Genomic DNA, 14,820 nt, shown 5'->3' on the forward strand with positions numbered 1-14,820 from the left:
CTGTGTGCTCCCTCTCTATATTTTAGGTGGCTCAGAATTTTAAAAGTAGTCTTTCTGTCTTAGCTTTTATTCCCAGTATTCCTTTTAGCTGTCTCCATTTCGGAGATAGAAAATTAGATCTTGTATGTTTATCTTTACATTACACCTGAGGGCAGTGGTAAAAGCCATGGCTATGGAAAACAAAACTGCAGTGGTGAAGATTGGTCCATCAGATTAAATGTGCACTTAACCAAGCTACGCCAATGTGGTACAATACAGCAAAGTGAAGGAAGAAGTCACCAAACAATGTCTATTCATCACAATGTCTGGTGCATTAGCATCAATATCTGGAGTCACCATTAACAAGTTGCTTACGAACTGAGGAGCTTTAAAACTTAAAGTTGGGTCGGCACAGTGGCACAACAGTAGAGTTGCTGTCTTGCAGCACCAAAGTCCCGGGTTCGATCCTGGCTATGGGTGATGTCTACGGAGTTTGTACGTTCTCCCTGTGATGGTATGGGCTTTCTCTGGGTGCTCTGGTTTCCTCCCACACTCCAAACCTATACGGGTTTCTAGGTTAATTGGCTTTGGTAAGTTGTAATATTGTCTCTAGTTTGTGCAGATTAGTGTACTGAGTTCGCTGGTCAGCTTGGACTCAGTGGCCCGAATGGCCTGTTTCCACACTGTATTTCTAAAGTCTAAAGTCTAAACGTTTCACATACAAGGCCAAGGCAGAGGTGAGTACTCAGAAATGCAGGGCTCGTATCCTGATCTCTAAATTCCTCCTCAAGAGTTGCCAGAGTGTGAATGGAATCCTCAACTCCAGAGCACTTAAGAAAGTCAATCCTATCTGTGGCACAGCTGTTCACTTTATTCAATGATTTGTCTGAAGAAGGGTCTCAACCTAAAACATCACCCATTCCTTCTCTTCAGAGATGCTGCCTGTCCCGTTGAGTTACTCCAGTATTTTGTGTCTACAATGCTTTATTGTCACATGTATCTAGGTGCAGAGAAATGCTTTGTTTTGCATACAACCTGGTAAAATCCTATAGCAGACCTCACCTCGGCAGTACACAAGTGCCGCTACATTTCTGTTGCTGACCAAGTTACAAAAGTTAATCGAAGAATCCTATCTTCTCTCCTTATCTTCCGCCAGCTGCTGCACTTTATGCAATTTGAGTCATTATTCCACTCGTTATCTAACTACCGGAGATGTGCTGCAGATGCATTATCTGCAAAGTTTAATGTCGCAAGTTACCCTGTTTACTTTTACATAATTTATCTCCCTTGCAAATGGTACCAGTAAGCACAAGGGTTGCAAATACATCTGACCAGCATCATTCCCTTTTCCCTCTGAACCATTCAACCACTTGAACATAGAAGAGTACAGCATGAGAACAGGCTCTTCAGCCCACAATGTCTGTCTATCAAGTTTTCCAGCAATTAGAGGACTGCTGTACATCCTATAGCTTAAAGAATAATAAGAAAGAGGACATATAAAATCCTGGTGAAGAGGCACATTTTGACATTCGTCAGTAAAGCTGCTGCCTCACAGCGCCAGAGACCCATTTCAATCCTGACCCCGGGTGCTGTCTGCATAGAGTTTGCATGTTTCCCCTATGACCGCGTGGGCTTTCTCCAGGTGCACCAGTCTCTTCCACATCGCAAAGGCGCGCAGGTTTGTAGGTTAATTGGCCTCTGTTCCATCACTGCTGAGTCTAAGTCCTGGTCCTCCCCACCCTAGAGCACAGTGGGAGCACCTTCATCGGAAGGCGGCACGGTGGCACAGTGGCAGAGTTGCTGCCTTATAGAGCCAAAGACCCAGGTTCGATCATGACTACTGGTGCCGTCTGTACCGTGTTTGTACGTTCTCCCCATGACCACATGGGTTTTCTCCAGGTGCTCTGGTTTCCTCCCACATTACAACATTACAAAAACATTACAGGTTTGTAGATTAATTGGCTTTGATAGAAATTGTAAATTGTCCCTAGTGTGTAGGGTAGTGCTTGGGTACGGGGATCGCTGATCGTCGAGGACTCGGTGGACCGAAGGGCCTGCTTCCGCGCTGTATCTCTAAACTAAATTAAAGAAGGATTGCAGTAGTTCCTCATCCCCACCTTCTGAAGGACAGTTAGAGAAAGCTATCATTGCTAGGTTTGCCAATGCAAGAAATAGATATAAATGTACACCTTGAAGAGATGGTGAGTGTGTTGTTGAGAGTTTTATGTGATTCTTTGTTCTTTGTATTGGTCTTCATATTCTTCCCTCAGAGAGGTTCAAAATATCTCTCCCTATGCTTCACCACCATTCCAGGGCCAGAGATTACATGTGTCAGTGGGGATGTTACATTTTTTTCAGAGACTTTGGGGACATTCCTGAGATACCCTCCTGGGAATTATTTCCCATTATGTAACTCGAAGTAGAGTGCTTACCTCAGGAGGATGATGCAGACGGAAGACCAAAACTGAATTTGATTGTGTGATCAGAACCTAAGTAGTGGGGATGTTAGTCTGGGAAAAAGTACTGATATTGGTTCAATTATGGATTTGGATTATTTGCAGGGGTAATATTGGCAATATTTCTCCAGAACATTGTGGTGCTTGTCATAAGTTGCCTATTACAGGATGGCAGGGATCACTATGTTACATGATGCAGGCTGAAACACCTCAAAACAGACTAACACAATCGCAGTCTCATAGAGAGTTGTCACAAACGTCAACAATAATCCTACATTTAGTTTTGAATACCATTTTCAGAATTAGTGTAGTTATATTTACCATGGAACGCCGCTACACTGGGACAGACCATGCAATTTTAAATGGGGTAGATTCCATTACCTCAGCAGCTTCAACCTTTCACTGAAACAATGCAATTTTCTGAAATAGATGACACTTTATAAAGAGCCATCCTGAGACACCAATGGCAGCAATGATTGTTATTCATGCTCTGACACTTTGTCAGACTCACTTATTGCTACCAGCTAATCCACCCCAACATCAAAAGCAAAAAATAAATTCAAATTATTTAATTTTTAAAGACGACTGATACTGTGATTCTTTCATTAAACGTTTGCCCTGTGAAATTTCATTCTGAAGTTTAGTCTCTATGAAGATTAATTGGTGAATTACAAATTATGATTTCTGGAGATATCAAATCATATTACATTAATTTCAATGTATTTTAAATGTTTTCAATTACAGAGATCTCTCAAATATTAGTTCTTATCAAAGGGATCATACATTATTACATATTTTATTATGCTTGACACGTTTAATCAGTCACAAATGTTAATTCCCTTTCCCACAAAGTGGAGCACCTTGCTCACCAAGCTATCTCCTTAAATGTGCAAATGTCACATTCAAGAGACACATTGTCCTTTTACTCTCTGCATCAAACCAACTTCCATTAAAATGAGATGCTATCTATAATTTATTGTTGCTGCAACAAAATAATCTTTTATCTCAACGGTGAATACTTCTCGGAAGCGGTGGTCAAATAAAACATGTCACTCATTTCTTTGATTTTCTCATTTTTCTTCTGTTGCTGCCAGAACCTCAGGAGATAAAGTCATGACGATCTCTCTATCTCCATTCATGCTGCCTGAACCACTGAATATTTTCAACCTTTTCTGTGTTTGTTTCCAGAGCACCAGAAGATAGGAGCAAAAGGAAACCTGACTCATCGAAGCTCACTTTACAACACATTCATGCTTTTTCAATCAATCTCTTTTGGATTGTTTTTAATTGTATATTTTCACACCTAACATTTCTTTCAACAACAAAAAATTCTCAGATGATGATTTGGAGTGCCTGTTTCAGCAAATGAACCAGTCAGCGCTCTCTCTTTCTTGGTTATATGCTTGTTGAATTGAAGCTATATGTTAAAAGTATTGAGAAGAGTTTTGAGTCAGGAGGCAGCCCTGCGCTCTTTGGTAAGTAACGTTCCTCAAATTACTTCAGAAACATTACAGTGAAATTAGCGATTGTTGTTCCATGCCACATTATAATCCTTCAGGCAGTTGCAGTTTGCAGTTATCCTGGATAAAGATAATGTAAACCTGTTGGAATAATGTTGGAAGTCTTATTTCCCACCATCGTCAGTTCTGCAGCAAATTTGGAATATAGTTACTTATATTGAAGAGTAAACTTTGACTCATGGATTTTGCTGAAGCTATGTTATTCTTACTATTTTCTGTTCCAGTTGTTAGATATGTATATTTATCATTGTTATAGATTAGTATTATTACGTTAACTGTGTACTTGAAGGTGTGCTATGTTTATCAAACAATTCTTAAACATCAATTGGTTAAACATCCTGAATTGTTTCTCTTTTTCAAAGGCAATCTCTCGAAATTGATGATGACACTAGTTCACTGGGTCCTGGGATAAATGATGGCAACTTATGGGAGGCCTGCAGACTCTGCCATAGTTGGTACAGGGGGCTGATGGGGCAGGTGTATGAGTGATTTAGGGATCATTTGTGCAGAGCTTCTGCATAGCCCTGATGAATGGGCTAGTGATTCTCAAAGCCATCTAAATGTTCCTTCACCATTTTAGCATTGGTCAGGGAATCCTGCGAGTTGCTTTGGATGTTACATTATTTCAAGGAGGCTTTGAGAATACACTTCTGTTGTTCCCCATGCCCAGTTGGTAATTCAGCTGGTAAGCCATGATAGAGTTCAGAATAGACCTTTGTTTAACAGATCACAACATCATGTGATAGGAGCAGAATTAGGCCATTCAGCCCAGCACGAGTTGCTGCCTTACAGCAAATGCAGCGCCGGAGACCTGGGTTCAATCCCAACTATAGGTGCTATCTGTATGGAGTTTGTACGTTCTCCCCGTAACCTGCGTGGGTTTTCTCCGAGATCTTCGGTTTCCTCCCACACTCCAAAGACGTACAGGTTTGTAGGTTAATTGGCTTGGTAAATGTAATAATTGTCCCTAGCAGGTATAGGATAGTGTTAATGTGCGGGGATCGCTGGTCAGCGCAGACCTGGTGGGCCGAAAGGGCCTGTTTCTGCATTGTATCTTTAAACTAAATTAATGTCTACTCTGTCATTCAATCATGGCTGATCTATCTCTCCCTTCTAACCCCATTCTCCTTCCTTCTCCCCAAAACCTCGTGTACCCATACTAATCAAGAATCTATCTATCTCTGCCTTAAATATATCCACTGACTTGGCCTCCACAGCCTTCTGTGGCAAAGAATTCCACAGATTCACCACCCTCTGACTAAAGAAATTCCTCATCTCCTTCCTAAAAGAACGCCTATGACCTCTAGTCCTAGATTCTCCCACTAGTGGAAACATCCTCTCCACATCCACTCTGTGCAAGCCAAGATGATGTATAAAGTCCCAGATCTGTTCTGATCACTCCCAGTAAAAGAGATCTGGGTATACAGGTGCACATTTCTCTAAAAGTGGTGAAAAGGCTTGTCTTCATTGGGAAGGGTATTGAGTTCAAAAGTTCACACATCATGATGCGCAGTACAAGTCGTTGGCGAGATCACACTTGGAATACGGTTTGCAATTCTGGTCACTCAGGTTGTCATTCAGTTGGAATGGGTGCAAAAGAGATTCACTAGGATTTCACCATTCGGTCTGAAGAAGGGTCCCGACCTGAAACGTCACTCATCTTTTTCCCCCAGAGATGCTACCTGACCTGCTGAGTTATTGCAGCACTTTGTGTCTATCTTTGGTTTAAACCAGCATCTGCAGTTATTTGTTTCCATGTCTTCACCAGGACATAACTTGGGCTTGTAGGCTTGAGTTATCGGGAGAAGTGGGACAGGCTAGGACTTTTTTCTTTGGAGTGTTGAGGCTGAGGGTGACTTTATTGAAGCATGCAAAATCATGAGGGGCATGGATAAAGTGACCACTCACTGTCTTTTTCCTCTTTTTCCCAGGGTAGATGATTTAATGGTGGAGGACATATGCTTAAGGCAAGGAGGGAGGGATTTAAGAGTACCTCAGCAGGAACCTTTTCTCTCAGGGGGTGGTCCATATCTAGAATGAACTGCCAAAGCAAGTTGTACAAGCAGATGCAATTATAACCTTTTAAAGATATTTGGAGAGATAAATGTACAGGGGAGAGAGACCAATGGGCCAAATGCTGGCAAATGGAACTAGCTCAGTATACCAGCTTGGCTAGCACAGACAAGGTGGGCAGAAAGGCCATAATGCTATGTAGCATTATGATTCTATGACTCTATGATCACCCCCTCATCGCCTACAAAAAAATGTTTTCCGAGTATCATGACCATGGCAAATTGTTGATGCAATTCTTTGTCTTTATGATTGGTCCTTCTTTGCCTTGTTTGTTTTTAAGATTACCTCATTCAATCTGCGAGCAATCCTTCAAAAATGAAGGTTGTTTTGATGTGGAAGCGCTCTGAGTTCATCAGTACTTAGAAAGTGTTTTTTTACTTTGAAGTCAATCAGGCTGCAGAGTCTCTGTGGAGAGAGCAGATAATGTGAATTGTGTCCTTGGGTTAATGTTGTTTGTGAGTGAATATGAATTTTTCTGGCATCCTTTTCAATTCACACTTTGTTATTTAAAAGTCTATCTAAAATAGTCCTGTGGTTTCTCATGGTGTGCTGGGTAGAACTTTGGTAAATATTTCTGCTGTTTTTAAAGAGATACTTAAGCAGATGAGGGGAATAGATTGTGTGAATGCACAGAGTTTTTTTTACCAAGGGTTGGGGAATCAAAAACAAGAGGAGAGGTTTAAGGTGAGAGGGGCAAGATTTAATATGAACCTGAGGGGCAACTTTCTGATGTGGTTGAGAAATGGAACAAGCTTGCAGAGGAGATAGTTGAGGCAGATAATATGAGAGCATTTAAAAGTCACTTGGAGAGGGACATAGATAGGAAAGGTTGATAGGAATATAGTCCAAACATGGGCAAATGGGACAATGTTGGATGGGACATCATTGGTTGGCATGGACAGTTGAATCAAAGGTCATGTTTTCATGCTGAATGACTCCATTATTTCCGATTCCTTCTAGACTCTGGATCCTGTCTGTATGGAGTTTGGACATTCTTCCTGTGACTGCGAGGGTTTTCTCTGGGTGCTCCGGTTTCCCCCCACACAAAATATGTATGGGTTTGTCAGTTAATTGGCCTCTGTGAAATTATAAATTATTCCTAGTGCTGTATAATAGCGCTAGTGTACAGGGAGATTGCTGGTCGGCACGGACTCAGTGGACCAAAGAGCACGTTTCCGTGTTGTATCTCTAAACTCTAAAATCTAAAATCTATCATTGTGGTCTGAATTACATCAGTAGGCTCCACTGGACAGGCAACACTGTTTGCACGCCCAACAGTACAAATTTGACCCACTATTCTGACCTCTCTCATAGGAAGAGACCACCAGGTGAATAGAGTGGAGGATTCAAGGTTATGCTCAAAGTCTCCTTGTAATTATGCAACATTCCAATTAATTCTTGGGAATTCCCTGGCCATACCAATCAAAATGGAGAAGGTGCATTGGGGACTGTATTGAGAACCTTGACTCCATGCGTTGAGAGCCCGCAGAAGCCTTGAGTAAACAGCAGAAGGAGTAAAGCCCCTCACATGCTACCCACTCACCTATTTCAGCAGGCATCTCCTGTCCCACCTGAGGAGGAGTCATCCATGAACCCTCAAAATGTGGGTGGCACAGTGGCGCAGCAGTAGAGTTGCTGCCTAATAATAATAATAATAATAATAATGCATTACATTTATATAGCGCTTTTCATATACTCAAAGACGCTTTACAGGGATTTAGAGAACATAGGGAAGTGAATAAATAGATAAATAAACTATAAATATAGCGCCAGAGACCCGGGTTCAATCCTGACTACGGGTGCTGTCTGTATGGAGTTTATACGTTATCGCCGTGACCTGGCTGGGTTTTCTCTGGGTGCTCCAGTTTCCTCCCACACTCCAAAGATGTACAGGCTTGTAGGTTAATTGGTTTGGTAAAAATGGTAAATTGTCCCTAGTGTGTAGATTGGTGTTAGTGTGCAGGGTTGGCTGGACGGCACAAACTCGGTGGGCCAAAGGGCCTGTTTCCGCGCTGTATCTCTAACTAAACTAAAATTGGACCTGAAGCAAGTTATCCTCAGAACAAAAGGGATTACCCCAGAGGAAGAATCACTTTCACGTGTTTTGAGCTTGATATGTAATAATACATAAGTGCATCTAATTCCAATAAAACTGCATAAACCTCAGTCTACATTTTATGACATGGAGGTGGAAGTTATAAAGCTATTCCCATATAATTATAGCTCTCCTATCAATTATTTTTAACCCTCTAATTAGTACTCTAACTTCTTTGTGAACAATTTAGTTGTGAACAATTAAAAATTACTTTGTTTCTTACATATTATCCAATGATTACGGAATGAACCTTGCCTTTAAAATCACAAAAGGTTTCTCTGCAGTATTTAAATCTATTTGTTTAAACTATCACCAACAATAATTACATTGTTATACAACTATATATTTTTTAATTGAATTCCTCTTGCTTGTTGGAATTATTCTATTAGCCCACAGCCAAGGTATCGCCACATGTTGAATGAGTCAAATCAGTTGTAAGTTGACTAATGATGTCGGTTGCTCTGGCAACCTTTGTTTAATTGGTGTGTGCCAGCATCTCATCTCCGAGCCACCTCTGTAAAACTGCAAGTGATAGAACTGCAGGCTCAGAATGTGAAACACATTAGTTCTTCCTTTTCCTGTTACATCTGAAAATATTAGGACACTGCAGAAACAAGGAACTGTAGATGCTGGTTAATACACAAAAGGACACAAAAGACTGGCACAGTAGCACAGCAGTAGCGTTGTTCGATCCTGACTATGGTGCTGTTTGTACAGACTTTGTACGTTCTCCCTCTGACCGCGTGGGTTTTCTCCAGTCACTCCGGTTTCCTCCCACATTCCAAAGACGTACAGGTTTGTAGGACAGTTGGCTTCTGTAAATGATAAATGATCTGTAGTGTGTAGCATAGTGCTAGTGTACGAGTGATCGCTGGTCGGCATGGTCTCGGTGGGCCGAAGTTCCTGTTTCCGTGCTGCGTCTCTAAAGTCGAAAGTAAAGTCGAAAGTAAAAACACAAAGTGCACTTTCTTGGGATTGTCGCAAAGTAAGTGGAGGGCTTTGCGTTCAGAGGGGGTGTGATTTGAGCGTGTGAAGGGAGTAGAGAAGTCAAGATGACAAGTTGGAAATAAAAAGGTCCAGAAAGGGTAGAAGGCCGGGGGGGGGGGGGGGGGGGGGGGATGTTTGACCCCTCCTTTCACCTCTAAAAATTCCCCTCCCCTTATCTCCCCCCCTCCCCTTCCTTGTGCTCCACCTGTACTCCCACATATTTCTCCACTTTCTTCCCCCATTCCGCCTCTTGCTACTTTCCTCCCTCTAGCTTCACAATCCGCAACTATTCAACCGTGTCTCAGGAATGTGGGGAATCTGCTGTGGTGGATGTTTATGTTAACTTTTATGTTGCTGTGGGTCTTGTTGCTTTTTTTTCTTCGTATGGCTGTATGGTAATTTGCATAACACAATCTTGGTACATGTGACAATAAAAGCCTTTTGAAACCTTTGAAACCTGCTTTTATCTCTGGCCTTTGTTCGAACCATCTGCCTATCAATCCCCCCCCCCCCCAGGCTCGCCTATGTCCACCTACTACATGCCATGCTTTATCCTGCTTCTCCCTTCTTCCAGCATTCTCCCCAACAATCAAACTCGACCCAAAATGTCACTTATCCATGGTCTCCAGATATGCTGTCTGACCCACTGAGTTACTCGAGCACTTGGTGTCCTTTTGAATATCGTGTCATTGTTTTGAAATAACTCGATGTTGCCAGTTTTTAATAGCTCCAGATTTGACCCAGACTGAATAAAGCATAAAAATATCAGAAAAGCTGGAGTTAATGATATTGTGTAGGAAGGAACTACGGATGCTGATTTAAACCGAAGATAGACACAAAATGCTAGAGTAAGTAATCGGGTTAGGCAGAATCTATGAAGAAAATGAATAAGTGAAGTTTCGGGTCGAGGCCCTTCTTCAGATTGAGAGTCAGGGGGGAGGGAATAGAGGTATGAAAAGGTTCAGAACAAATCAGAGCCGGCATCGATGATCAAGGATCAAGGACAGGTGGAGCAGGATGATGGAGGGATGTTGTGATGGTTATCAACACAATAATATTGTCTTGGTTTCCAGATGCTTAATACAGAATTTGTTGATTACAATGATTGGCCTTCATGAAGAGTTAATGTGTGTTTTCAGCACTCTCTTCCCTCTAGTTTGACGTTATTGTACAGACCTCCACTGGAGAAGCACATTTAGTTAATTGACTGTAATGCTCATTAGACTCTGCAGTTGCAATTTCTCTGGAAACAAAAGGAAGAGCAGTGGCAGTCGACAGATGGGAAGGCCAACCTCGGATACGAGGATTCCGCGGTTTAGCATAGTATATTTTGGCTCTACTGGGCAAATGTTGTGATATATAGACACACAGTTCTGCAGTAACTCAGCGGGTCAGGCAAGCAGGAATAAATGGTTCAATGATTCTTTATTATCAAATGTACAGACCTACAGTGAAATTATTTTTTTGCATACAGTTCAGTAAAGTATTGCAATACAAGCACAATCCCTGATTAGTACAGAGAGCATTGGAAATAGCCCACTGAGATCAAATGCAAGAGTCGCTAGATTTTGAGGCCATTTTCAAAGTCCAGTCCAGTCCGGTCCGCACATTTGGTCTTCTGGAGCATCGCCCGACTCAGGCGAGCCTCAGGCTGCTGCAGGGCCTCCAGCCGTCGGTTCAGACTGGATCCTTAAGCAAACTATCGACCCTCTCTTCGCCCGGCCACCTGCAGCCTTTGTCCCCTGGGGCGCCTCCCACAGCCGACCTTGAAGGTGCAGAATATAAGAACCAGGTTCATTCTCTTACCGGCCCTTGCTCTTGCATATGCCATCACCCTCCATCCTCTTCTCCGGTTCTCCGGTCCCTGGAGGATGAGCAGGGGCCAGCTTGGTGGCTTCACTCTGCAGGCCACGACTCATGGCACCTGCCTTCTGGCAGTTCTGACCCTGACCCACCAATCCTGACTCACCGAGTTACTCCAGCACTTCATGTATTTTGTGTAAACCAGCATCTACAGTCCTTTGTGTCTATATTCTATGATATAGACCAGGGAGATGGGGTCCTCCATAGACCAATTTTCCTGTGTGCAAATTGCATGGGGTCTACATTGTCCAGACAGCTGGTGCAGATGTGGGCCTTGCTGCCACTGCCGCTGCCGCTGCCGGTCTCTGTCCCTCTGGGTGTGTGTGGGGGGGGGGGGGGGGGTGAGGGCCTGTGTCTCGGGGTTGGCGGTTGGGCGATGACGCACCGGTTGCGAATTGGTCCACCCAGCCCCGCCAACACATTCAAACCGCGGTGGTTGGGGAGCGGCACGCGCAACACAGCGCCCCTCAGTGGGATGCCGATTTCAAGCATTTAGCTTGCAAGCATTTAGTGCGGGGCCCGTATCAAATGTTGCTTTTGCTACTATGTTAATCTGGCACTGGGTCCTAGACTCTCCCACTAGTGGAAACCTCCACTCCACATCCACTGTATCCAGGCCTTTCACTATTTGAAAGTACTATTCCCATTTCCAGGAATAGGAACAGATCCATGAATTTCTACAAGTGCACTAGAGTGCTACTATGTTACAAACTTAGCCACAGGTCAGTTACCAAAGTGCTTTCAATGCCCAGAGGAGGATAAGCAGTTTGCAGTAGATTGGGTGATCAGTAGAGGAATGGACTGTTGTGTTTTGAAGGTCTCGGCAAGACTCCAGCTTCAATGAATGCAGGCTTGTATGGCCAAACCATAAAGACATTGTGCATTCTGAGTATCCATGACAAACACGCCATCTACCTGAGGACAGATCCTCCCAAAAAAATGTTGTCTCTAGGAATAAACAGGACCTTTTCAGAATGGCAGGCAGTGGCAAAATTTATATTAATGATTTGGATGATGGAATTATCCAATTTATATTAATGATTTGGATGATGGAATTAAAAGTAACACTAGCGAGTTTGCAGATGACACAAAGCTGGGTGGCAGTGTGAACTGCGAAGAGAATGTTAGGTGGTTGCAGGGTGACTTGGACAGGTTGAGTGAGTGGGCAGATGGATGCCAGATGCGGTATAATGTAGATAAATGTGAGGTTATCCACTTTGGTGGCAAAAACATGGAGGCAGATTATTATCTCAATGGTGTCAGATAAGGTAAAGGGGAAGTGCAATGAGACCTGGGTGTCCTTGTACACCAGTTACTGAAAGAAAGCGTGCAGGTACAGCAGGCAGTGAAGAAAGCTAATGGCATGTTGGCCTTCATAACGAGAGGATTTGAGTATAGGAGTAAAGGGGTCCTTCTGCAGCTGTATTGGGCCATGGTGAGACCACATCTGGAGTATTGTATGTAGTTTTGGTCTCCTAATTTGAGGAAGGACATCCTTGCTATTGAGGCAGTGCATGAGGTTAATCCCTGGGATGGAGAGACTGTCATACGAGGAAAGATTGGAAAGACTAGGCTTGTATTCACTGGAGTTTAGAAGGATGAGAGGGGATCTTATAGAGACGTATAAAATTATAAAAGGACTGGACAAGCTAGATGCAGGAAAAATGTTCCCAATGTTGGGGGAGTCCAGCACCAGAGGCCACAGCCTAAGAATAAAGGGGAGGCCATTTAAAATTAAGGTGAGAAGAAACTTTTTCACCCAGAGAGTTGTGAATTTGTGGAATTCTCTGCCACAGAAGGCAGTGGAGGCGAATTCACTGGATGAATTTAAAAGAGAGTTAGATGGAGCTCTAGGGGCTGGCGGAATCAAGGGATATGGGGAGAAGGCAGGCACATGCTACGGATTGTGGATGATCAGCCATGATCACAATGAATGGCGATGCTGGCTCGAAGGGCCAAATGGCCTCCTGCACCTATTTTCTATGTTTCTATCTCAGCAGATAACCCATACTGAGATAGGAAAAAAATATGAAGCCCACAGAATTCGTTATCATCCAGTCATACCCAATTTGAATATTATTTCTTCAAAATTCTTTTGCAAATATTAGAGATCAAAGAAATAAATAAATATTCCAATCACTAAGTTAACAATTGAAAAGGTAATTGTACCTTTAATCTGTGGCTCTATTTAATTCCTGTCATTTAATTACAAATCCAGCTGAATCAATTGATGAAAATCTTAGTTCTTTTGTGTAATAAATCAAAACTGAATTGCAAGAAGCATATTTTGTTCTTATTCTGCAGGGGAGCGTGGATTTGAGTTGTGTGTCAGACCTAGCTTTTCTTATTACTAACTAAAGTCTGCATGAAATGTATATTGTCTCATCTCATTGATATGAATGGGAGATTGATGTAAGAAACCACAGGAGTATAATAATTGTTCCCGTTTCATAGTGCACTCCTGCTAGGTGTGTAACTCATTTCCCACAATCCATTACATACTGAGAAGGACAAACACAGATACTGTATCCACTGTATTACAGTGACTCATTTATTTGGAAGCATGTTGTTTCATACTAACTTATAAACAGGTTTCTTTGTTGATTTGAAAAGTTTGAAGCCTGATATTTATACTGGTAAGGAGATGAAGGATTAATGAGCCAAATGATCAGCAGGTTTTATTTGGAATATGTGTCCAAAAGCCTGGCCACCTGGTAATAAACATGCCATTACTTCACACAAGCAGAAAAACAGGAGGAATTTTAATTGAAAAGGCTTTTTTTCCCTCTCCTCTCTTTCAGCTGTGGGATTGCTTCATGGATGCCAATAAGGCCTCATCAGTTAAAAAATAATGCCTGAAAGACCATCCATTTGACAGCATCAGGAAGATGTCGACACTGTCAGCTCTGTCTAAGATCACAACAGTCAGCATTCTGCATGTTGATCACATTTAAATAAGCTGGACCGCCACATGAAGTCAGATGCCATGCGGAAATAAACAGAATGTCTGCTGAAGTTTATTTGCACAAGATCAATAAAATTTTAAGAAATTTTAGAGAAATTTTAAGTAATAGCGTAAGTGACCAAAATGGTTCTTTTTGCAAAGGATGCTGTTGATTTTCAGCCTGTATTATTTTGCAAAGTCTCCAAGGCTATTCTTCCTCAGTGCTTAACCATTTAATTTTTTTTGTATATATACTAACATTTTTGTTGTTGTTTATTGTTGGTTTTACAGCATAATATGGTTACATATCTGTTGTGCTGCTGCAAGTAAGAATTTCATTGTTCCATTTCGGGACATATGACAATAAAAACACTCTTGACTCTTAATCGGAAAATTACATTTACATTCCTTTATCACAAGAAGCAGGAACAGGAGTACTAACCCAAAACTTCACTCATTCCTTCTACCCAGAAATGCTGCCTGTCCCGCTGAGTTACTCCAGCATTTTGTGTCTATCTTCAGTGTAAACCAGCATCTGCAGTTCCTTCCTACAAAGGAGTTCGCTATTGGCTTCTTGAACTCATTCCTTGAGGGCAGAGGACGGTGGGGTAAATACGATGCGTAGAACAAAGGGAATGTCTCAGACTGGCCAAGGCCGAATGGGTTAATGGGGGCAGTGGCCAGCGTACCAAACGTCTTTGTCAGCGGAGTGTGTGACAAATGGTCAGGCCATGGGACATGCCCAGCACACAGACTATACAAGTAGAATAAGAAAAATCGAGCCAATAGGATGAGAGGCAGAAATGGTTTGTCCTCATGCAAACAGAAAGAGAGAGCAACCTAAGATTGGAGAATTCAATACTGCTTCTGGAAGGTTGCAAAATGTCCAGCTGGAAAGTTAGG

At 42.4% G+C, this 14,820-nt stretch overlaps 1 long non-coding RNA gene across 3 annotated transcripts in view; it reads left to right on the forward strand.

Moving 5' to 3' along the window:
* LOC144596558 (uncharacterized) overlaps nt 1-14,594 on the forward strand; it is a 68,828-nt gene extending 54,234 nt beyond the window's left edge. For all 3 annotated transcript variants that reach the window (XR_013547628.1, XR_013547629.1, XR_013547630.1), the window contains one exon: nt 13,775-14,594. This is a non-coding gene — a long non-coding RNA (uncharacterized LOC144596558). The remainder of the gene's footprint in view (nt 1-13,774) is intronic.
* Nucleotides 14,595-14,820: the final 226 nt, after the last annotated feature.

The sequence above is a fragment of the Rhinoraja longicauda genome, chromosome 9, assembly GCF_053455715.1.
Source record: "Rhinoraja longicauda isolate Sanriku21f chromosome 9, sRhiLon1.1, whole genome shotgun sequence".
Lineage (NCBI taxonomy): Eukaryota > Metazoa > Chordata > Chondrichthyes > Rajiformes > Arhynchobatidae > Rhinoraja > Rhinoraja longicauda.